Consider the following 25,646-nt stretch of genomic DNA (forward strand, 5'->3'; position numbering starts at 1 on the left):
GCTGTTTGTCTTTAACAAGAACATGAAATTGTGGCTTCGTCTTTGATAGGGCAACATGCATGTCATCCTTTGCATCCAACCGGTTTCGACTCTTTGTTCTGGTAGTTAGGCTATCAAGGATGAAAATCCGGATTCACATAAATATGTAGGCTAGTCGTAAAAGGGATTATAGCAGCCATGGCTCTCTTTACCAAAAGGGGATATGCATAAACCTTTCACAATCTTTACCTAGCCCAGCTGACGTCTAGCTTAGCTGCAACTGATAAAATTTTGCAATGTTGAAATAGCGGCAAAAACAATTATGTGGGAAGTGACGTAATAAACGTACGTTACAAAAGTTGAAACTCAAACTAGAAATCATCAGCATTGTTTGAAGTTAATATCTTTTCTTTTGAAAAATTTATTCCATTTTTGAAAGATTTCCATTGGGCCTTCATGGACCCCCTAAAACTAGTCCGCGTATCCCTTGGGGGTCCATGGACCCCAGTTTAAGAACCCCTGCTATAGACTAAAGCGCTGGTTTTTCAATCATACAAACCTGGTTCGATATCCGGCTTAAGCTGGTTGTTGAAAATTGTTCCTCACCTCTAACTAGGACATGTATTAATGATTTAAATAAGCACTACTCCTGAAAAAACACTAATATTAACAATGAAGTAATAGCCTACTCTTACGTTAATTGTTATTGTTTGGCATATCCAGGGCACGAATAAAAAGGCACTATGAAGCGCAGTAGGCTGTGCGGCATATAGACGCGAATATGTTTGCTGTGTTGTAATTAAAATCAAAAATTTTGCTGCCCGTGAAAGCAGATAAATGAAATCACTGTAATTTGGAGTAGGACCGCCTGGCCCGACAAAAACAAAATATTTAAACAAACTCAATGTTTTATTTTTTAACGCGTGAGCTAGGCTAGTCTACATGTAGGCTACCACATTCACCATGTATCGGCAGAAAACCATAATAAAATAATTCCAAAATAAAACTCTAGTCTAGTTCAAATCACAGACTATGGGACTGTGTAATGATGTAATTTGGACCACAAAGAACATCAAGAAAAGTATTAAGGATAAAAGTAAACCAAATATTGTTGTTTAAGCTTTTAATGAATGATTATTGTTAATGTAAATCCAATAAATTATTCCAGCCTGTCTAGGTGTCTTTACGTGGAAAGATGTCCTTGTAATTGAGAAGGAGCGATCTTCCTTGCGTCAGCACTACCTGACTGCTCACTGTAGAACAGCGGGCATGTGTTTCGCTAACCATACAGGGGTAGCCTACACACTATAGCCATCAAAACTTTTCCCAAAAACATGTGTTTACCAAGAGCTCAGCAATTTTGAGAACTATGTGGCAAGAACTAGTGGTGCGGTACTGATGAGCCCAGCCTCACGGGCGAAACAAGTGTCTATCGCTGAGTTCTTGCTACAATCAACTACCGAGAAACACGAGAAAGATTATTGTTGATGTAAATGCAATAAATTATTCTAGCCTGTTAGGTGTTTTCACATGGAAAGATGTCCTTGTACTTGTAATGCGTTGCTCTGCTGCTGGTGTGTAGCCTACAGTGCATTGCTCTGATAATAAAAAATATATTTTTATCGCTTGATCTGCAGTTCAAGAAGCCATGTCACGCGTGGATGGTAAATGCATTCAACCGTGAAAACAAACGAAGGGACCTTTCGCAACTTATTTGTTTGCACTTTGCAGAGATTTCAACAAGCCCTGCGTTGACCAGAATTCACTAGTCAGGAATTTTTTCAAAGAAATATTTCCTGTTACTATGTTGAAGGCGTGTTGGTACAGTAGACATCTGAATACGATAAATGTTTCATGTAGAAAGGGGCAATCTATTAAAAGTCAGCAAGACAATACAGCGATAAAAATTTAAACAATGGGCCAGAACAGTAATCTGAAACACAAAGAAAGTAAAACCACAATCGCTAACATCCCAACGTTTTGTAAAATGTTACAAGTGGTTTGTTGTTGGTCTCAAAGCAGCTTGCAACTTCGTTTCGGAAACTTTTTGGCTTGCCCTGTGATACGTGTGAGTTGATCGTGGTTATGCCCTGTGGCTTCAGACCAATGTTATGTCTTTAAAACGTCATTTCAAGTTATATGCAGGTTCGGTTTAATGTCTGTGATGAAAGAATACAAAGGTTAACGAAGAAACGTGTTTGCAATTTAAGGTATTTTTGGTTTTTGAAAACACGGAAACTGAGAGACTTTTTGTTGAGTTCGAGGATAAAGACTCAAAACCAAACCTACCACGATTGAAATCATGGAACAGCAAACAACATTATTTTTTTAGCCAGTGTAGCCTGCTGAAAGTAGCAGATTATTGTATGTTGTTTACAGTTTCATATTTTTTTAGAATTTAGATTAAGTAGCATTAATAAGTCATGTTAACCAACGTTTTACAAGATGTTAACTTTACATGGATTTGTTTGGCATTGATTTCATTTTTATATCTGTACTTATGGTTTCGTAAACCTAATAATTTCCCCCCTGGGCCAAGAGGCCTTCCTATTGTTGGGGCTATTCCTTTTATGGGAAGATATCAAGAAAGACAAATATATAAATGGAGCAAGAAGTATGGACCTGTTATGTCTGTTCGACTTGGTTCATAAGACGTAGTTGTACTAAATGATTTTCAGTCTATTTACCAGGTAGGGTGTGCTTTAAAACAACATTGATTTTATTTATTAAAAATTATAAATGTTTAAATCAGTGGCTACTTTGACCTATAATTAAGTAAAACTAATTTTAGTTATACTTTACCAAGAGATCAGTATTTTACTGACTGATGGGTGTATGTTTTCGATGAGTGACTTGACCACCACTTAGCGATTTCCTTGCTGTTTTATCCACTGAATATACAGAACTTCATGTTCACATGTTGATTTCACTGTGGCTATTTGTCACGTTTCTGATGTTGAGTTATATCGTTTTTCGTAATTTCTGTGATAGCATTTGAAACGGACCTGCTAAAATTTGAACAAAAAGTTGCTTAGGTTATATTTAACCAGATTACTGCAATATTTTAATACTACCGTATCTATTCTAAATTTTGTAAACATCACTCTGTAGTGTTTTGAAGTTTTAACAACTAAAATTGCAATCGTAGAATTTTGAATTTTTTTATTCAATTTATTTCTCTTTGCCGGAATACAACAGTAATGATGAAGTAACCAGGGGCGAGTTTAACCGATGGGGGCCCAAAGCACTTTTAGATCGGGGGCCCCCCGTGCAAAAACATTTTTCGTACCGCTGGCGCAAAAAGCTTTACTAGGTAACTTGAAAGTAACCCACACCGCTAATGCCTTTACGCCAAGCTCAGTCACCACCTTGTGACTAAAAAGTAACCTTAAAAGAAAAATGAAGCATTTTGCAGAAACTTTAAAGGCTGAGAAAAAATAAGAATAACACAAAGTCACATTTTTTCACGTGGTCGTCGGTGGGTCCTTCAAATGGGGTACCCGGGGCAACTGCACCCTCTGCCGCCCCCCCCCCCCTAAATCTGTGCCTGGAAGAAACAAATAATGTATGGAAACAAAAACAACAAAAGGAAATCAGCTAGTCATCGAAATTGTAATCAATTAGCGTTTATCATCATTATAACCACTTCATCCCTAGCCGAGAGTTAGAAGAACTACTTAAATCGTAATTTTAACATGTTTATTAAAATTGTGTAACTTTCAAGGCATCATTTCGCGCAAAAAGTTTTTGTAAACTGCTGATTTTGGATCGCACCCGAGACAGGGCCTCTGAGAGAAGTTTTTACTAGGGTTACGAAGAGTCATTTCGGGCCCCCCTCTCACTCCGGGCCCCCTTTGTCTTGGAAAAAAGTGTGATGTTTACTTAGGCGTATTGCACACCACACAACATTTTACTGCAGAATTGGACATTTGTGCGCAATGATAGTATCAGGCTGCAATAAAACTATTATTTTGTTTTGTGCATATCATGTGATCTGTCCCTCGCCAATTTGTGTATCCTGCATTGAATTCGTGTGTCAGTTGTTGATGGTGCTGTTGAGAGGTGTCGCTTGTACATCTTTAATGTAAAATTTTTAAATTCGTTTTTTTATTTCTCTTAGATGTAGCTTATATTATTTCTGAAGAGGACACTATGTGGTGTCGAAAACGTTGAATTTAGTAGTTTTTTTCATGTTTTTTTGTGTGTTTTTAATGTTAAATCCGTTAACGTTACTGAGTGTTATATGTAGCTGGTACAAGCCAAGCTCTCTACCAAGGCTCAAACATAACATCTTGTTAAAACATAATCAAGTTAATCATCTGACCAATCCTAACCTTTCTTCATTAACTTTTGCATTCTCCACATGCCCAGCACTAGCAGAGGTGAACGAGAAAAGTCACTTTTTTGACTCCGGCTCCGCTCCTGCTCCGAAAGTATTCTCGGGCTCCTGCTCTAACTCCGAAATTCTTTTTGAAGTAAAATAAGCGTGAAACTACCTTTGTTAAATAGTTAGAAAAAAAAACACCCGGGCTTTTTGCCCGGGTTTTTCTCAAACCTGCCTTTGCGACACTATGCCCTCCCCCCCCCCCCAGACAGGAGAATAACTAACTTCTATGATTTAATTTAGGGTGCTTTTAACAGAACATTTTTACACGTAAAGCATTAAATTACTACTTTGGGCCCTTAATTTGCTCGCAAAACACTCGATCACCTTTCTGGGCCCTTTTGCTAGATTACGGGCCCCCCAGGACTAAAAAATAACGACTTTTATGCTAGAAATCAGTCGTTTAGCATGGTTTTAACCAGGGCTGGATTTCAGCCGGAGCGGTCCGGAGCGCCGCTCCGGAAGCTCGAACAAAAAATTGACTTCTCCGGAACGGCGTTCCGGAAGCTCAAATATTTTATACTCTTATTATGCTTTGTCCTGTTCAGTAAAAGTATATCCATAATTCTTGATGAGTCGAACACGTTAAATCGGGTATTCACTCTGATAATATATCTTCGTACCAGTCTTGACGGAAGCGAACCTGTGAATGTATTAATTTTGTTGGTCTTTTTGAGCTCGCTATTCTTACAGCGAATGGCATCTATGATTCCCTGAAGAGCTGCCTAAAATCATATCGCATGTCTACAACATTTTTATCTTCTTGTTTGATTGGTGTTGTATGTGATGGCGCGGCTGTGATGATAGGTCGCAAAAATGGTGTAGCAAAATTGCTTCGTGATGAATTTCCAGACATTGTGGTGTGGTATTGTGCAACCATAGATTGGAACTATCGGTTCGTCATGCTGTAAAATCAGTCAGTAATTCGAATCGATTTCGATCTTTTATGGACAAACGCTATATAGCCTTTACCACGCTTCTCCTAACAATAGCAGGGAATTGGGTGAATGTGCAGCGGCTGTTGAAGTGCAGTTGTTGAAAATCGGAAGGGTAGGCCTACTGGACACACGTTGGGTAGCCTCGAGTTTCCGCACAGTTAGTGCAGTCTGGAATGATTTCTCAGCACTTGTCGAATTTTTCAAAAAGGGGGCTATTATAGCGACACAAGAGATTCTCGGGAACGTGCGAAATATCAAGGACTCTTGTCGAAGATAACATCCACGGATTTCTTGTTGGACTTGGCTTTAATGTACGAATACTTGCAAGAATTATCCGAAATAGTCTAAGCCTTGAATTGTAAAACAGAGCATGTAGGCAGTGGCGCCGCCAGACCTTCAACAATGGGGGGGCAAAATTTTGACAGTGCAAGACAGTAGCGTAGTCAGGAATTTTGAAAAGGGGGTGTTGACGGCCGGCGGGCGAAGCCCGATGGCGTGTTCGCCGAAGGCGACACTTAGCGACGGGGGGTCTGGGGGGCCTCCCCCAGAAAATTTTGAAAAATTACTTTCAGTTTGGTGCATTCTGAGAGCATTTTCAACAAAATTGTGGGTATGAATATTCCTGTAAAATGGTGCTGTTAAGTGGCATAGCAAAAGGATAAGATCATGTTTTCTTCGGCATTTTTCGAAAATAAAGCTAAGTCTCTATGTTTTGTTGTTGCTAATTCCAGGCTGAGATATTTGAATGTTTAGTATAAGCAAAACTCGCTCTTTTAATGCAGTTTCGTTTAAAATTAGGCAAACTTTGTTTTAGAGACATAGGTTGATTTGCTTTTTTTTGCGAGATTATTACAGTTTTATTATTTATCAATTTTCTCCTTAGTTGATCCAAAAAACGATCTTATTCCGGTAAGTCACTAACTTTTATGCTTTAAAGTCAACCCAAAGTTTAGAAAATGTAACGTCATAGACGTCATACATCTTGATGAGTGTCAAACAAAAAGCTTTGAGAGAATGAAGTTACTTTATTTCTGATATATTCAAGTTTTGTATAACGAATAGCTTTTTAGACGTTAATCTATATCGAACAAGCGATCTCAGCAGTTACAGATGGCTTGCATCCTTGCACAGTTTGACGTGAAATTACATCATAGGCTAAAGCTTTTCTTGCAAACAATATATCAAACTACGCAATATAAAGCAAACTCTCTACCAAAGCTTTACAATATATTAACATCCGTAAATTCAATTTGAAAGGTTGAAACCCCCAAACCCCCTCCCTTGGCTACGCCACTGGTGCAAGACATGCAAGACAGTGATATATTATTTAATTTCTCTTGTTTTCTACTGCTATAGTCTACTGTAATATAGACTACCAAAAGTCCTACATTTTTGACATGTCTGATCTGTTGAAAAAAATAAATCACAGTTTGATTCCGTTTGGGACTTGCAACTGCCATTGCTAGCGAAATTCTGCGTAGCTGCACTTTCTGATTATCCAACAGTCTGTTAGTTAAATATGCCTCATGCTTTGGACTAGTCTGTCAGTTGATAGAAAAATTATCAAATACTGCACTGAAACGCTGTGAAAACGTTTTTCCATGCTTACAAAATACAGATGTCAAGATATATCAAACACGGAGGCGGCCACAATATGCGTATTGCGTAGCCGTAGCCTTATGACATTGCGAGCATTAAGGCCAATAAAAGTTAATAGAACAAATTTACTGTGACGGCCACCAGGCATAGTTTAATTGCAATAAATGCTCTGCAAATTATTTTTTATTCTTAATATTTCTTTTTCCTTTCCACGAAGATTTCATCAGGAGAATGCACAATATCAAATGATAAGTTTAAAACACAAAGTTAGCGAACAATTCTTATATTTCTTATTAAGATGCCAAAAATGCAGTATGACGGAACAATAGGCTACAGTTAAATTCAACATGTTTCTTCGTTTATTAGACGTGAAAACAAGCTTCACTTATAGTAAAAATAATCAATTAAAACACAAACCCCAGCCAGCTAATTCTGCTGCTTTTTACATCGATTCAACGTTGTAGGGCGTTGAATCGATGTAAAAAATGTACAATCTTCCTCACGGGGACGCAGGTCTTACAATTTATACAATTGTGCATGAAATCCTCGTGGATAGGAAGAAAAAATATTAAGAACAAATAATCATTTAACACCGGTGGAGCATAATTGCAGTTTAATAAACTTTAAATAATATTAACACTTAACAGGACTATAACAAACCAAGCTGTTCAACACTCGACAAGGAAAGCAAAATGCGGTATCCTTAGTTTCTGAACACTCCAGCCAGAGATAGTCATCAAACCATTGTGAGCGAAATTTTCTACCTTTAACTTTCGAATAGTTGGCCTTGACAGTTTTAATTCGTCCTCTACTAATAACATAATTACATGCTTCACGGCATTTTGGCAAAGGGAAGGCAGGATCAAATTTATAATCTTTTAAGTCCATTGTAGAATTTTAGTTGGTAAATAGTAAGATTTACTGAATCACTGCTCTAAACAAAGAACACTGATTGTACGATTTAACAAAATTCTCATTTGTTGACATTTGACAAACCTTTTTCCAGAATTCATTTACAGTACAATGTGATACGCCTAAGCATTATATCACGACTTATTCAAATAGAATCATAATTAACAAATACTCCAGAAAATCTAACATGACCTTTCTTAAATTACGATCAAAAGTTCATTTCAATAGCTCAGTTAACAAATGCAGTAATCTATTTCTAAACTGCTAAACAATTCTATCCATTACTACGTGACCCAAAGGAATGTTCGCTTAGCTGAGCTATTATTGGTGAATTTGAGAAATAATGCTAAGTTCTTCTATTTGAAGCGATGGATTAGGAAAAAGGCTATTCCTGATGCTGAATGTAAAAACGTTACAGTTGCATAAAAAGGCATTCCTTAACGTTTATGCTGAATATTTCACAATACAACAAATTTTCGAGAAATTGACACAAAGAAATACGTTTACAAACAAGTGAACCCATTTAGCATAGAAATTAGAATCAACGTCAAACTGTGCTATGCCAATGTATACACAAATGTAATCTCGCAATAATTAATCAACTGGAAAGAATCCGACAACACAGGCTATTTTCGATGCGTTAAAAGTTAAATATAACACAATTTCAGAAATATGGGCTCCACTGTATGACAAAAAGCGGCATAGACTCCTTTTGAGTCTGAAAACTGTCAGAATCTAAGATAGTTAATAGACTTGTTTTTTCCGGACGCTGCAGACAAAGGGAGAATGTAAATGTTTTTCTGTAACCCAACAGACAACCAGTTCATTTGTAGTGTTGTTCATTCGCAATTCAAAAGTTGTACTGAAGAGAGCTAAATGCTCGAAATCCGGATATACAACAAATTCATGCTGTATATGAATTGGAATTTAAAGCGAATTGAAGTTCATCTGGTCCTTTGTCTCCATTCATAGAATTTGAGCATACGCTGACGACGAGACAACCTAATTTCCAGATAGGAAAGTTTTGATTTCGCTCACACAACTTTTATTTTCACAAAAGTGATGTTACACTGTGGAAGCAAATGACCCTTATGCTTATGCAGCAAACAAATTAGACTGAGCTAAAGAATTACAACCGCATGAGGTAAAAGATGATATATTACACAACTAAAAGTGAAATAGCCAACCTAAGCAAGAACCAATCTGCTGGGCTGCGACTAGAATCACAAAATCATAATAATAACTGCAGCACAAAGAAAAAGTTAAAATAGAAGAGAGAGCTTTCTAGCCCTAACCCCCCCCCCCCCCCCCCCCTTGCAAACTTGACTTGACTTCAGGTTGGGATCCAAATATTAAAAAAATATATATTAATATGTAATAATAAAAAAAAATTAAAAAGGTGATGCCCAAAACATTGGGGGGGCAGCTGCCCCGCCTGCCCCCCCCCCTGCCGGCGCCACTGCATGTAGGCTACTATTTGAGGTGCAGATAACAAAATTAGTAATCTTGCAAAATTATTTGAAACATGAAGGAACAAACCCGGACGACATTATGGCATTGCTAAGGATGCTGAAGAAAACTTAGAGTTCAAAGGTGTAGAATTACATGTAAACAATTGCAGAAATAGCCCGCTATTCAATCCCCGCATCTTCTACACTGTAAATCAAAAAGTGTAGTTTTAACCACTTTTAGGGGTGGTCTAAAAATTCCACTTCTACTTTTTCATTCCCACCCAATAGCCTATTGGGAAAGATGGTCATTTCCACCCTACCTGATATTTTCCACCCAACAGAGAAGGATGTATAATCACTTAGAAAATTCTATCCAAGATCGCTTGTTGAATTCAACAGACTTGTCATTCATCAACAGCTGAAAAATACTTGATTCAACTATTTGGCCAGAGGACACAGTAACCTAATGACACACGGAGAAAATGAAATCATTGAAGTGGCAAAAAGATTGCGCTTAGATGAACGCGAAGCTGCTGTGAGAGGACTTCGTGAATATATAACTACGAAAAGAAAATCCCAGAGTCTTCAAAATTTGATAACGTCTCTATAATCCCTTCCAATTTCATCGAGCGAGTGTTAGCGCGGATTTTCACAAATGATCTTCATACTGACATCTGACCGTGCTTCTCTACACACTGTAACTGTTTCAAGTTTACTCTTTATACGAATGATCCGTCTTCCACTGAGAAATGTTTAACCAGCGAAGTATGTTGGATCCTGATTACGCCATGGGCGTAACCCGGCAATAGAGACCCGAAGTCGCCAGAGGTTTTATGATTTTGAATACGATAAGTGTCTTAAAAATTGTGGGCTATAACTTGAAAAATCAAAAATCAAAAGTGGAAAAAACTAAAAACAATTTTTTTTTTTTTTTTCTTAGGCTATAACTTGTATTTTTTTGTATTATTGTTTCACTAAAATATGAATATTTGCATTGAACAACGCTATACCATCTATAGACCATGATACTTACTTTAGCAACGTTTTAGATACATCAAGTGTGTTGTTTCAAAGTCTTATAAAGACATATTTCTGAATTTCTTCTACGGCACCTAGTGCATTTGGAAAGTAAAAAACTAGCGCTCCGGAAGCTAATCTTCTGGAAATCCACCACTGGTTTTAACCAAACATTTTTGCGCGTAAACTAAGTTATAAAACCACAATTTCGGGCCCACCAACAAACACAGGCCTGGGCCCTCAAGGGTACGCCGTACCCTCCGTACCCCTTTCTCATAGGCCTTGACCAGTGACCAGAGACCTTTTAAAACTGACACTGAATTTTTTTTCTGTTTGTCTCTCAACAAAAGGAGTGTATTCGGGCGACAATGTAGCCTATACTGTAGATTGGCTGCGCTGACGCTGTCTGCTTTGTAAAGCGCTGAAACCAACGCATATCTGCAAGACTGCAGTGGATATAACCCCGCTGTTAGGCTATTATTTTTATTTACAGTAACCTGAACAATATCGTCTAACACATTTTTTGCTATGGCTTTGCGAAACTAACCTCCCTTTTCTGATAAGCTCTGTTTTTTGACTTTAGAAGATCTTGATTAATTGATTGAACCTGTATTATTGGACTGGGAAAGCTTATTTTAAAGCCTAATCCTGGTAGTTTTGCATACTTGTAAACTGTAGAGGCTTTGAATTCCTGACGCAGGCCCGGTCACACAGATTGACAGACCAAAGTTTCCGATTGTTGAAGTCTTGTTGCCGGGGAATTATTCCATCCATTAGATGCCGCTGAATGGAGAGAAGTCCTTAACGTGCATTGCTCAAGCGCACACCCCGAGAGTCGAACCAGCGCCGCTTGATCTTGAATCTTCTTGATTTACGAAGTTAGCCTACGTGCTTACCAACTGAGCTATTGGGGCGGAACTTAAATTCAACTTGTCTTCAATATTATTTTTGTGTCGATGTCATAGGATGCGCAGACTGACTTTTAGTTTTATTCTTTCAGGCTTTTGTGAAGCAACAGTCAAAGTTTTCATACAGACCACGTATGCCTTTTTTCATGCAGATTACAGATGGGCATGGTATAGTTTTACCATGCGATGAAAATATGCAAAAAAGACAAAGAAAATTTGGATTCACGACTTTTCGTAGGTGGGAAAGTTAAAATAGTTTGTTATGGAAATAGCCCATCACATTCTGCAATCCTACGGCTACACCCGGCTTTAATAGTCTACGGTTTCTTGAAACAACAAATCTCAAAATATTCTCTTTCGAAACTTGACGCAAAATTCTTTGTCTTGTTTTGTTGCATTGCTATTTTGCATTCATCAAATGCTTGTTATTTGCACAACAACTTAAATCTAACCTCAGTGTAATTTATTAAGAGATTTCGCTATAGTAATAGCATTTTCAACTTGCACATGTAAAAAAGAAAATTTGAAAAGTAGGCTACTTAAAACGAACAAATAAAGCAAACTCCAATATTATCAACAAGCTTAAAAATTCTGTTTTAAATAGATGGTTACATAATATTGAAATCAAACTCTCCAAGCCTAAATCTTAAAATGGTGTTCTGCCACGATTTCCAACAACTTAGGCTACTGCAGGCCTACTGGTATAAAAGTCAAGATATACATGAACAATTGAACATTATCATCCATCAAGTAAATTACAACAGTTGAACAAGACGAATAGCCTACAAAGAAAAACGCAATTTAGTTTACAGTTCATTGCAATAGGTTTACATTGATACAACATCAAAAGGAATAAAGTGTGAATGGGCATGGTTGAAAAATCTACACTATAGGGGTCGGAGGTTGCTGATGACATGGGAGTAACAAAAACTGATTAAGTGGTTAGTCGAATCAATTTCTGTATTAATAGTGGCTTTGATTTTATGTAGCCATTTATCTTCAGCGATGTCTAAGTAGTGTTTGTTGGGTTGTTTGGCGAAAGTAACGACAAAGCAGTCTGCCAGAGCTGGTTTCTTTTTCAGTTCAATGTTGTGGAATTTTGCACAATGTTTCAATAATGCTGCTTTGTCACCGGGTTTATCTGAGTAATTAAAGCTGTTCCAAATAGATCTAAGTGTGGCTCAACATGTGAAAAACTTTGTCATTGTTTGTTCTAGGCCACATAGTGTTCTTGACATATAGTTCTTGACTGTAATTTTGGCAAGTTAATTTATGTTTGAAACTGAAATTTTTGTTGAGTTTACATTCAATAGAGATGCATTCTTTTATCACAGGCTTATGCATTCCATGGTTACCGCGTAGTGCACATTTTCCACATGGTTTGGAGCAGCCTGGTTGGTGTTTCTGTAACCACTAACCAGGGCAATTTTTTTGTAATTTGTAAGTAAATTTCCCAGCGTGTTTGGCTTTTTATACTTGATCATTTGATTGGGCTGTAGTTTTTTCTGCGTTGGTAGTCTTGAGTAAATTGGAAATGATGTAGACCAGATTACTCTGTGGGCTTTGGTTGCATTCTTTTGTATGGGTTTAGTTATTTGATCTGTTTATTTTTCAGCAAGTTGAATTTTTTCTTTGGTTATTTTTTGGGAAAATTTTGATTTTAAAGCTTTATTTTTAAGTTTTTGCAAGCAAATTTGCTTTTTTATTTGGGTTCAAAACGAATCCTTTTTGCCAATTAATTAGATTTACTAATGTTCAGCGAAACATTTTGTTTCGACTTAAGATAAAACAAAGATGTTGTTTTGAATGTATAATCGGCTGCTTTGACGTCTCTGAAAAACGAAATTGGTTAATAGCGTGGCCTAGAGTAGTCGCGATTTGTAGATTTTTACAAGACAAATACCGGTCATTGACTTTTCTTAACTGATATTTTTCAGATTTGGCGTTGGGAAACGAAGTATGGAAAATAAAATCCTTGAAGAAGCTTCCCACCTAAATGAAGCGATTAGAAATCAAAATGGGAAACTATTTGACATTTCTGTGAGGTTTTGTGCCACATGATGAAGATTAATGACATGATTTATACATAAATGATATATATTAAACAATACTAAAACCTCTACAGCCTGTTTCACCCTAAAAAGAGGTTCATCAAAAGGCCCTTATTCAAATTAAAGACCTTCTGATGATTTCCTTTTTAGGGTGAAACAGGCTGTAAAGGTTTTAGAAAGTAATAACTATATTTGATGCAATTAATATATATAATAATTTTATTATTATTTATTAGCATCAGACAAGAATGTCCATATTCAAATCACACAAAAAAGTGAAACACAAAATTAAAAGCATAGACTACAGTAGTATACAACGAGCTGTGGAGAAAAGTATTTGAAATGATATTACGATTTTATTTTGTTTATAAGATACAACCAATCAGTAAGATATGACGTAAGCAAACGATGGCTGATATCTTTGTACAACGCTTGGTCTGACACAGGTTTTCCATTAAGTTGCTGAAAAAAATCTGAATCTAGTAGTATTGCAAGTACAGTAAGTAGGCTTACTGATTGCACATGACTGGAAAACTGCGTTCTGAAAGCTAGTGACCTACCGCCATTACCATAAAGAACTCGCAGTATCAAGCTAAAACAGATCGTTTGTATCTACACTTGTGAAATATACAACGATCATGCTGCTAAAAGAGAAACTCAATCTATCTCCGATACATTAAAATAATTTTAACAAAACAGAACAGCTGTGTTTTTGAAGAAAAATACAAGTTATCTCTTTTTTCCCTTTGTCTCTCTTTATCTTCATCTCGTCCGCCCCGATAGCTCAGTTGGTTAGCGCGTGACTTCGTGAACGAAGAAGCGTCAAGATCAAGCGGCACTGGTTCGACTCTCGGGATGTGCGCTTGAGCAACGTATTCTAAGGACTGCCCTCCATTCAGCAATAAGACTTCAACAATCGGAAACTTTACTCTGTCAATCTCGGTAACCGGCCCTGCGTCAAAAGCCTCTACAAGTATGCGAAACTACCAGGAATGAGTTTAACCAATCAAGGCTTTGTCAGTCCGAGGATAAACATTCAAAAAGCAACCAACCAACTTGTTGTAGTTTCTTTTTGTTTCTGACCATCACAGCGAAAAAATATATATGCCAAACCTAGCAGAGGTCTAGAAAAAGGTAGAAAAAACAAAAAAATTCACTGGTTGCTAATGGCTTGGTTTGCAATTATCGTGTACACCTTAAACCTTCATCTCAGAGTTTTCTCTATAATGCTGTATCAAACAACATCTGCAACATTATTTTTGGGAAGCGGTTTCGCTATGACGACGAAAATTTCAAGGAAATGATGCATCGGCTGTCGCGAAGGTGAGGAAAACTTGGACAATATTTGTAAATTATTTTATGGCAAAATTACTGATTGCTTGAAGAATTCTTAATCCTTTCCTTTGACAGTTCTCCATACTATTGTACAGCACAGTAGTTCGTGCATAGGCTGCAATAATTGCAACTCAGATTTGGGTCGCGCTTAAAAAAGTTTGAGAGCCACTGGGCTACATAAACGCTTTAAATTATTGACGCAGGCCATTTTACTGACGCATTACTGATCAAGACTGATAAAGTGAAGCTTCTGCTTGTTGAAGTATTGTTGTCTGTAGACTATTCCATTTTGTAGGTGCCGCTGAATACAGAGGCCAGTGCCGGTCTTAGGGTATTTCGGGCCCTGTGCGAAATATGCTTTGCGGGCCCCAATGACAATCATCCAATTCAGTAGCGTAGCCTCAAGGTATATTTGAAAGGGGAGTGGGTGGTTTGGCGGTCGGCGGGCGAAGCCTGACGGCGTGACCGCCGAAGGCGACAACCAGTGGCGGGGGGTCTGGGGGGCCACCCTCAGAAAATTTAGAAAAATTTCTTTGAATTTGAGGCATTCTGAGAGCATGTTCAACAAAAATTTGGGTATGAATATAACTGGGAAATGGTGCTGTGGCATAGCAAAAGGATAAGATCATGCTTTCCTTGGCATTTTTCGGAAATAAAGCTTATATGTCTCTATGTTGAGTCCGGATGCAACCTATTTCGTCCCCTGAAAAATTCTTACCCCGATTTCGTACCCTGAAATCGGAGTAACAAAATCAAATTTCGACCTATTTCGTCCCTTGAAAAGATCGAGAGAAACTTTGAAATGTTTGCGGCAATTCCGATCAGCGACTTCGGCTCTGTTGCTTTTTTTTTCTCGATCTTTTCAGGGTACGAAATAGGTTGCACCGGATGAGTCTCTATTTTTTCTTGTTGCTAATTCCTCTGTTGAATTTTTCCATTGGTAATGACAAAATTACTGCGTTTTCTGAGTAAATTGCGGGCCCCCTAATTTGCGGGGCCTGTGCGATCGCACGGTTTGCACATCCCAAAGACCGGCACTGCAGAGGCAGAACTATATCTCTGAAGTGCGTTGCTCAAGCTCACACCCCGAGAGTTAAATCAACGTTTCCTATTCTTGTATTTCCGACAAACCCTTCGACATATTTATGTGAGGACTGGGTTGTCCAGACAAACAAATATTTATTTTAGTTAGGCTACTAGTTTTAGCTTTCAAGACAAATTGTTGAATGTGATTGTCACTGCACTTGCAGATATTAAAACTGTGATTTTTGCAGTTTCAATGATCCGACTTCGAATATTATGAATGCAATCATGATCTTTGCTCCGGTATTCATGAAAATACCTCCGTTTTCCTGGCATAGCCGCCGCGTAAAGGAAGATTTTAAAGTCATTTATCGTAAGAGAGTCTCTGTATTTAGTTCTGTTGGGTTAAGTTCTATATTAAGTTCTGTTCTGTTGATGTATATTCATGACGATGTGCCGTCGCCAAGCAGAAGGTTGGCTGTCATTTGCTTTCATAGACTACTTCCGATTTCTTCCGCTATTCTTTTTGCTTCTCCAATACTTGACACGTCAGCCCACTGTTGTGCATCATTTCCCCGAGTTTGTCTCCTTCCCCCGCACCTCTTTCTTTCCATCACACTTTCAACAGCTAATAATATTGATGCAGCCTAGCTTGCAATCCCCTCAAAACATATCAGCGAATTTCATCTTTTGTTTTACTGATCTACCTTTCCCATCTACCTTGTTAAAATAACATTCGAATTAATTGAATTCCTAGCAGAAAAATTGGCCTATATCTGATCACTGCCAATGCAGGAACTTTACATAAATTATTATTATCAAGGCTCTTCTCAGCCTAAGACTGACTCAATTTCAGTCAATGGAAACTTGAACTCGATTTGGAACGCTTACTGTTGCTACCGGAACTTTTTAAGATCGTAAAGTTACCACAGATGTCATGAGTTTTCGGACACACTTGTTCCGGAACCTTTAATCAATGCAGTGCTCAGCCTATCTTTAAGTAAAAAATAGTTTAAGTCCGGTAGATACAAGCCCTAGCGTAGCTGAAATAATTCGGCTCTGCTATTGAATAACGCTAAGAAAGTTGTAGATTTATAAAGTAAGCGCGGCCGCAGTCTTGAAGTAAAGGTGATTTAGTATAGCTCCGACACTGAAGGGACTGGTGATTGAAAGCTAGGTCATAACGAGCCACGTTTTGTCATCAACAGAAATGGTTGATAAAATAGTGCAACAACACGAACAAACATTTGATGAAGGTGATATCAGAGATTTCATTGATGCTTATATTGTCGAAATGAGGAAAAAAGATGACCCCAGCTATTCAGTAAGTTCTAGTCCAAAGTTTTACATTTTGAACTTACATGTCATTCTTGATACTCAAAGCATTTCATTCTGTTGTGGTTGATTGTTGGAATAATATTTTCGAAGCGTTTTTTTGTTTTGTCTCGAAGCAAAATTCCTAGATCCCCAGCGATGGGGCAAAGCGGGACATATTTCTGAATATTGATATTTCGATTCATGATTAACACTAGCAATGTCACGCTTAAGCAACGTAAAACTATCAAAAAATACTTTCGTTTAACTTCAAAATTATTAAATTCAGGCAAAATTCGACGGTTCGGTATAATCACGTCTTTCTCTGTTACCGTCTCGCTTTGCTCCGTCTTACCGTAAGTTTTAAAATATAAAACCAACAACAATGTAGCTTTTTTGCATTTAACAAATGCTGGCATTTGCACAACAATCTAACCTCTTAGCGTCAGTGGTTTAGAAACGATTCCGCTATAGCGTCTTCAGCTTATTCAAATAGTAGACCAAGTAGGCCATTTTCCTTAGAGTTTTATCTACGCGAACTACGTTTCTAATAAAGTATTTTCGTGCAGAAAATCCAGCTGGTGCACTATGTGCGAGATCTTTTTTTAGGAGGTACAGATACCACGACTAACACGCTGTACTGGAGCATGCTGTGTCTGATTCATTATCCTGAAACACAACAAGAACTGCGCAAAGAAGTTATGGAAGTATTGGGTAAATACGAATAGAGCCTGCTTTGCACGAATAAAGACTTTCTGGTCTATTTTGTGTCGTAAACTGCTGTCATAACAAAGCGGAGAAGGGTGTCCGACGTTTTTTCGTAAATAGTTGTTCGTAAAACAATTGTTCGTAAACAATTGTTCATAAAACAATTGTTCGTAAATTTAATTCTTTTTAAAACAATGTTCATAAAGCATTTCTTCGTGCATGCAATTGAGAATTGATGTATACCAACAAATGCTTTACGAAGAATTGTTTTAGGGATTTAATTTTACCAACAACTGCTTACGAACAATTGTTTTACGAACAACTGTTTATGTCAACCTTAGATAGTTTTCGTTTCATTACTTTTGTTTTCGTTGTGTTATGTTTGTGGTATGACAAGTAGCTTAGACAGCAACCATGCAGCAGAGGTTGCAAAACTATTCCTTTCAAAACTAGCAGCTTTCTGTAATTTTTTATGACATTATTTGTGTCGTCAGGTCGTAATGGAGTAATTACCATGTCCAAAAAACCTGACATGCCTTACACTAATGCCTTTGTCGAAGAACTGTATCGATTTCGTACCTTGGCACCCCTTGGTATTGTACATACTCCAAACGAAGATGCTGAGTTAAACGGATATATCATACCGAAAGATACAGTGGTAAGTGTTAACTTCCCTCTAAATCAGAGGTTTTTGAACTTTTTGAGCTGTGCCCCCTTGACGTCACTTGTAAAACTTGATGCCCCCCCTCCTCGTCTTGCTCATTCAAGTTATAAATTAAAATACATACATTTGACATGTTTTGGATTTTAAAACAAACAAAGTTTATTTTCCATCATACAGAAATCAAAATATTTTGTTAGTGGTTGATCACATCTTGCAAGTGCAGAAAATCTTCGAAAATCATCTTCGTTATCGGCAAATTACTTTGAAGCAAGATAGGCTGATGTTCAGTAAAAATGAAACAAAAAAGAAGTTGTTTGCTGATACGATAGTCAAGCAAAGTCCTGTGGTTTCATTCAAATATCCAAAAATGTCATGTCTTACAAAAATAGTGTGAGAAAAAAACAAGACAAAGAGGAAAAACACACCTATGCAAAAACTACAACAAAAAAGTAAAGGCAAAACTAGGTCATACTATCAGTCAATAATCGTGACACACGGTGAGGTGTTACCAGCATTTCTGTTCACGACTTGCACAAAACAGTAGCATAGCTTACTTGTACAACCACCTATCACCTTTGCATCTCCCCATTCCCAAGAGACTCTTTCAGGCCCGTAACTAGCTTGAAGCACTAGGGGGAGGTAATAAGTAAGAGAAATGTGCCACCTATGGGACAAAAATGACATTATTACTGATAAAATGCTATTTTAATTGAAATTATAAAATAAAAGAATTGTGTTGTGAAGTTTAGTCATTGTTTCATAACATGAAGTCAAAGCAGTAAAAAAATTAATATTAGTTTAGTGCTTTTTCTCTCATTAAAAAATGTCACTCAAGTTTCCCATAGGTTGGTTGCATAACTGACTAATGGGACAAGAGAGTACGTGCTTTGGGACACTTAGATAGATATAGAAACGCGGTGTCTGACGTATCGCAATGAGAAACAATGTTGCTAACCTTAGTTCTTACGGAACAGCACCACAGCACTACATAAAGGAAGTCACATCACATGCTTATTAGACATTCAAATGCACAAATATTTAGCAAAATAAAAATGGAATTTGCAGGACAAATTCTGAAAAATTTACCTCCCAGCTCCCAAATTTACCTACATCAACTGAATATGGAAGGTATGGTGGAAAAAAGGAGATGCTTGAAAACTTGGGGAAATAGTGTAAACTGATTCGTCGAGTATCGGATGGGACATGTCCCAAAGGTAATCGATTGTAGCCTATTGTCCCATTGCCCAACCAACCACCATTTTGTGTTTAACTTGCCTGAAAATCTGTCACAGTTGGATATGTAGTTTAATGTTGCTATAGTTTTAAAGCTAATCATATGACTCAAACTTTATTGTCAGGCCCCAGTTGTTATAATCCTGCTTTGGTATAGAAACGATTAACAACAGTCAACCATTCAAATTTACTCAGACAGCTAAAAAAACAATTGACTGATCTCACCACTTAAGTACACCAGTAAGTAAACCACGCTGTAGCCCAGGGGTCACCAAATGGCGGGCCGCATGCGGCCATTAATATTTGAGAATTCGGGGAAATAGTGTAAACTGATTCGTCGAGCATAGGATTGGACATGTCCCAAAGGTAATCGACTGTATTGTCCCATTGCTCAACCAACCACCATTTTGTGTTTAACTTGCCTGAAAATCTGTCACAGTTGGATATGTAGTTTTCTGTTGCTATAGTTTTAAAGCTAATCATATGACTCAAACTTTATTGCCAGGCCCCAGTTGTTATAATCCTGCTTTGGTATAGAAACGATTAACAACAGTCAACCATTCAAATTTACTCTGACAGCTGAAAAAAACAATTGACTGATCTCACCACTTAAGTAGGCTACACAGTACACCAGTAATTAAACCACGCTGTAATGACGTAATGTTAATCTCGATTCCATGACAAAAATCTCACTTCTTATGTTCACACGTATTCAGAAATAATGAGCTGTCCCATAGGTGATGGTGTTCAATGGATAGTACATCTCCACTATTCTAGAGGGGGCCCAACTTTTACCTTCCGTATCATGTACGAAAACGACACAATGTGGGTATAGCCTATTTGCGCAAAAACATTAATTCGTAATACAGCGTTAATTAATCGTAATACGGCGTCGGTCGCTTTCGTTCAGACATGTGCAGATGGGGCCTGGCTCCCTCACCGGGATGCGAGTGTGGCGCCACAGACCAGACAGTAGATCATGTCGTCCATGACTGCCCAATCCATCAACCACCACATGGAACGCTTGGACTGAAGACCCTGGATGACGAGACTGTAGAGTGGCTGATGACATCATGCCCAAACATATAGTCCCGAAGAACAGCTCATACGACGAAGAAGAAAGCGTTAACATTAGTATGGATTATATGACAGAAACAGCAGCGTGAACTGGCATTATAGAGTCAATTACATGCTGTAGCTTAAACAGTTATAATGACAAAAGCACAGAAATTGAGAAGCAAAATCATTTTTAAAACATCCGACCATCAACTAGTGATAAAATGGTTAAAAATTGACATAGAAACCGCAGCGAAATTTATGATGTTGTAGATAATCCATTGCCTTTCATGAAGTTTGAGTTCGTTTTAGTTTATTTATATTTTCCTCTAATGCGCTGCATAAATCACACAAAATATACTCGGCCTATACATAGAAAATAGGCGTTGAACTATGATCAAATAGGGCTGCAGCCTCTGCATCTGTCACTTATTTTGTAAGTAATTGCACAATGCAATTTTTTCTAGTGCAAAATCAACAACCATCTCTTCAAGATCAATTCTTTAATGATATTAGTGAGAATCTATTTTACACTATCAGTGAAATGTATCCTCGCCGTAGATAGGTTAGGTCCTACCTTAACAGAAGGCGTGGATGGACTTCACTGAATCTATTCACAAAATCGTCCAGGTCTATTTTCTCGGTCATTTCTTTTTCAAACGCCAACAGAACCAAGTTTGCCTGGAACATAGACCTGCGTGTAGGCTTGTCTATCCGAGATAAGACCGAGAAGCCACTTTCACAAACCATACTGCTGGATCCGAATGATGCCACAGTAGTGGCAAGTTTAGGCTATATACGGTAGGCCTACATTCAGGAATGCCAGTCGTTGATTGTACATTTTTTTCAGTAGCCTACTATATTAGAATCCTGGTGTTCTGCAACTTCCACATGGTCATTGGTCACGTAGGAACTGGTTTGCGACTTGCAATTCCGCCTCTGATGGAACATCTATCTTCAGTTGCGTAGGCTAGATAGTGAAATGAGCGATTCACGGTTCAAAAGTTTTCATTTTTTCTTGAAAGGGCACGAACAAATGTGTAAAACCATGAATTGTCTGCTAATCTGAGTTTCAACCTGCAAGTGTAGAAGCATACCTAGAACGCAAACACCAAGATGGTAGGCTACTTTAATATCGCTTCGTAGCAGTCAACTGCACAGTATTCTGGAGACTGATCGCTTTTCACACCACTTAGCTCAGTTGGAAAGTGGTGTAGACCTACTTTGGATCTTATCAGCAATAAATCTCGAGTCTGTCTGTTTAACACAACATTCGACCACACAATTACACACAATGTTTACAATCAAACAACACAAGAAAATTGGATATAAAACTGAAAAGTTAGCGAACAGAGCTACTTAACATCATTTTTTCCAGGGGGGTAGCATTATTGCAGAGGGGCTTCGCCCCTCTGCGTCCCTCTAGTTACGGGCCTGAACTATTTCCGCCTATTTAAAAGGCTAGCTACCTAGTTTAAAAACCACTGCTCTAAATGATGTTGTTTTAACGTAGACTTAGCCTAGGCTACATATTGATTGATCAAGGCGACCTTTATTATACATAGACAATGACAACATTATATAGAAATGAAATATATAGAAAATTTACATCAATAATAGTTATTACTTTCTAAAACCTCTTTTGCTGTGCTTTGAAATTCAGGGATCACACTTTGGCTTTCATTTCAAAGGAATATAAAGTAGCATTAAACTTAAACTCTTTCAGTCGAATTTTAAGTTGCATATTGTCATGGCCTGTGTATAAAAGTCGTCAATCGTCATGCAGCAATCATAGCAATATTTAATAGGCCTATTGACGAGATTATTCGTCAGAAATAAAAACACTTCGAATTAAATTTATTCAAATAAACGCAAAATGCTTCCACGACGTTAGAATCGAGACTACATGCATGATGAATACTTAGACAAAATCTTCTTTTCAGGTATCTGCCAATTTGTGGGCAGTCCATAACGACAAACATTTGTGGAAAGAACCGGAAAAATTCCGACCGGAACGTTTTCTGGATGAAAAGGGAAAATTTGTTCGCTCGCCTAATGTTATCTCGTTTTCAGTGGGGCCACGTAGTTGCTTAGGAGAGCAGCTAGCCCGAATGGAAATTTTCATCTTTCTTGTCTCGATGATTCAGAAGTTTGAGTTCTTACCTGATCCATTTGCGGATAAACTTCCAGATATTGAAATCGGATCAAACGGATTTTTCTTTGTTCCCCGTTCTTTTTCACTGATTGTTAAAGAGCATTAGGCCTAGTTTCATTTATTATAAGTAATTTTTCTATTGTAAGAAAATTTTTAAGTTTAATTATTTTTAGCCAAATATGGTTTCAATGCGTTTCGATAGTTTAAATTATACTCGGCCAATATAATCAATAAGTGAGAAAGGGAGAAAAAAGTTTCGAAAAAAAAATATCCTACTCATATCATCACGTCAAACACAATTTACTTTTGAGAAAGGTTATTATTTTGCGCTTGTGACTACTGACTATAGGCCTACGCTACAAGGATCCAACATTTCTATACGATTCGTTTCATGTTTTTTTTTAAACTTTAAATTCATGCAGGACCTTAGACATTTGGTTTGTTAGAGGAACAATTGAAGCACAGTGGGAACAGTTGATTTTGGAATTTATGTCTAGTCTGTGTAACCACTTTTATCACTCAAAGATATCGCTCGGTATCGAAAATGATTGATTGAATCTTTATCCTCGGACTGGGAAAGCTTCTTGCAGAGCTTAATCCTGGCAGTTTCGCACAGCCTACTTGTAGAGGCTTTGAATCACTGACGCAGGCCCGGTCACCGGTTGAAAAATATCATGCTTTTTGACCTCCGATGATTTATCTGTTATAGCATTGGGCATTTTCTATATTGGCAGTTAAAGAGTTTCCCAACGGTTGCATTATACATCAGTTGACAGAACATTACTTTTATACATAATCTAAAACAGTGGTTCTTAAACTCAGAGGCTTGCCCCCTTTGGGGGGGCGTGAATATTCTCCAAGGGGGAGCAAAGGTGGTAGGTTGTTGCACTACGATGCTACTGTATTGTATGTCATGAACATTAAACAGGCATGTTGGTAACACCTTATCTTGTTCCACGATTATTGACTGGTAATGTGACGTATGTAACCTAGTGTTGATTGTAGGCTAGTTTCCAGTGTTTATTTATGCAATTGTTGGTTGTCCATTGCCAGAGATGGGCGTGATCTTGATCCTGAAGATCACAAGTGATATTGATCTAAGATCACTTTTTTTGTGTGATCTTGATCTTGAAGAACAATAAGATCAAGATCACTTTAAAATGGAAGTTTACTTACTGGAAAGAGGCATTTTTTTAGAACTCGTACTGTACAAAGTAGTTAGTGGCAACTACTAACATTAAGCCACTCTTAATATGATATGTGCCCAACAAAAGACGATTTAAAGTCTATCTAATCTGGTCAGTGTTGCCATTTCAATTGAAAAAAGTTTTCTGTGTTGGTCATAATAAAGAAGTCAACTTCCGTGTACTTTATGTTGACTTATAATAAAAATGATTTAACTTTGTTCACAATTTCCATGCGTGAATTTTAAAGAAATGTTTGCTTTCTTTGGCCCAATTTTAGATGTTTCAAAAGTCTAGAATGGCGGTGTTAAAAAATCTAGACTCTAGCCGACTTTGGTCATGTAAAGTGGTTTATTGCAGCAAATCAACCAGACCAAGACTTGTTTAGGGTCTGAGAATGAAGCGGTTTATCTGACTGGCGTGACCGCAAAACTCTGAACTTTTTTGATAACAGACAACAGTATCAAGGTTGCCAGATGGGTCAATGGTGCAATAAACATTGACATAATACAGTGAAAGTTAAAACTACTTAGTAAAACGAATAAAAACTCTCACATGAACCACACAAAAATTTGGTAAAAAATGATGCAGTTCAGAGTTTATTTTTATTTATTTATTATAAATAAAAAGCATAACACTAATTTTGCGACTTTTTCAGTACTAGTGTAACTAACCTCGGCCTTGGGTGTAAAGTTGCGACTTTACGCAAACTACGTCAACAATTGATAGGCCTAAATAGCAACAGTCACTAACTTATTACAATTCTTAGGCCAGCGATCGAGTAGTTACAAATAAAAGTTAGCAATACCAACTATATACCTTTACCCAGGTTGCTTATAGTAGGCTAATTAGTTTATGCAACATCAGTGATCAAAAACTTGATTTTTTTTTTCAAGTATACAAAAAGTGATCTTGAAAGTGATCTTAATCTTCAAGATCACCTATTCTTGGTGATCTTGATCTTCAAGATCACCAATACTGGTGATCTTGCCCATCTCTGTCCATTGCTAGGTAGGCTAACAATGGCTGTATTTTCGTGTAAAAATACTTTTTCTGCCCTTGCAAGTGCAAAGACACAAGCTCGGCATAAACTTAACTGTAAACCTGACATGCAATGTGCATTGTTTCAACTAAGCCACGAATTAAACCGCTGGCTTCGAAAAAGCAGTTACATCCTTCACATTAATGCAAAAAAAGTACGGTAGATTGTTTGTTTGCCTTTCCAATATTAGTCGAGAAAAAGGAACACAATTACATAAAAATCAAAATATGGCAATAGAAAGATCTGGCAGCACCTGGTTAACCAAATGTGATCCACTTAAAATTAGAAGATTAAATGACTGTGATCCACTTACATAAAAATCAAAATATAGCAATAGAAGATCTGGCAGCACCTGGTTAACCAAATGTTGATTCACTTAAAATTTACCGTAGGCTTTGTATAATGGAAAATAGACTTGTCCGCCCCGATAGCTCAGTTGGTTAGCACGTGACTTCGTGAACGAAGAAGCTTTAAGATCAAGCGGCGCTGGTTCGACTCTCGAGGTGTGCAGTGTGCACTTGAGCAACGCATTATAGGTGCGGACTGCTATCCTTTCAGCGGCACCTAACGGATGGAATAATTCCTACGCAACAACACTTCAATAATCGGAAAACTTCACTCTGTCCATTTCGGTAACCGGCCCTGCGTCAAAAGCCTCTACAAGTATGCAAAACTACCAGGAATAAGTTTAAC

At 37.6% G+C, this 25,646-nt stretch overlaps 1 pseudogene across 1 annotated transcript; it reads left to right on the forward strand.

The window, feature by feature from the left end:
* The first annotated feature begins 2,402 nt into the window (after positions 1-2,402).
* LOC145784234 (cytochrome P450 2U1-like) lies at positions 2,403-24,460 on the forward strand (annotated as a pseudogene). Its single transcript, XR_014290991.1, has 9 exons — positions 2,403-2,669; positions 11,281-11,426; positions 13,126-13,228; positions 14,453-14,562; positions 15,849-15,970; positions 16,806-16,921; positions 17,481-17,625; positions 18,114-18,277; positions 22,516-24,460. The product of XR_014290991.1 is annotated as a cytochrome P450 2U1-like (transcript).
* Positions 24,461-25,646: the final 1,186 nt, after the last annotated feature.

The sequence above is a fragment of the Aplidium turbinatum genome, chromosome 15, assembly GCF_918807975.1.
Source record: "Aplidium turbinatum chromosome 15, kaAplTurb1.1, whole genome shotgun sequence".
NCBI lineage: Eukaryota > Metazoa > Chordata > Ascidiacea > Aplousobranchia > Polyclinidae > Aplidium > Aplidium turbinatum.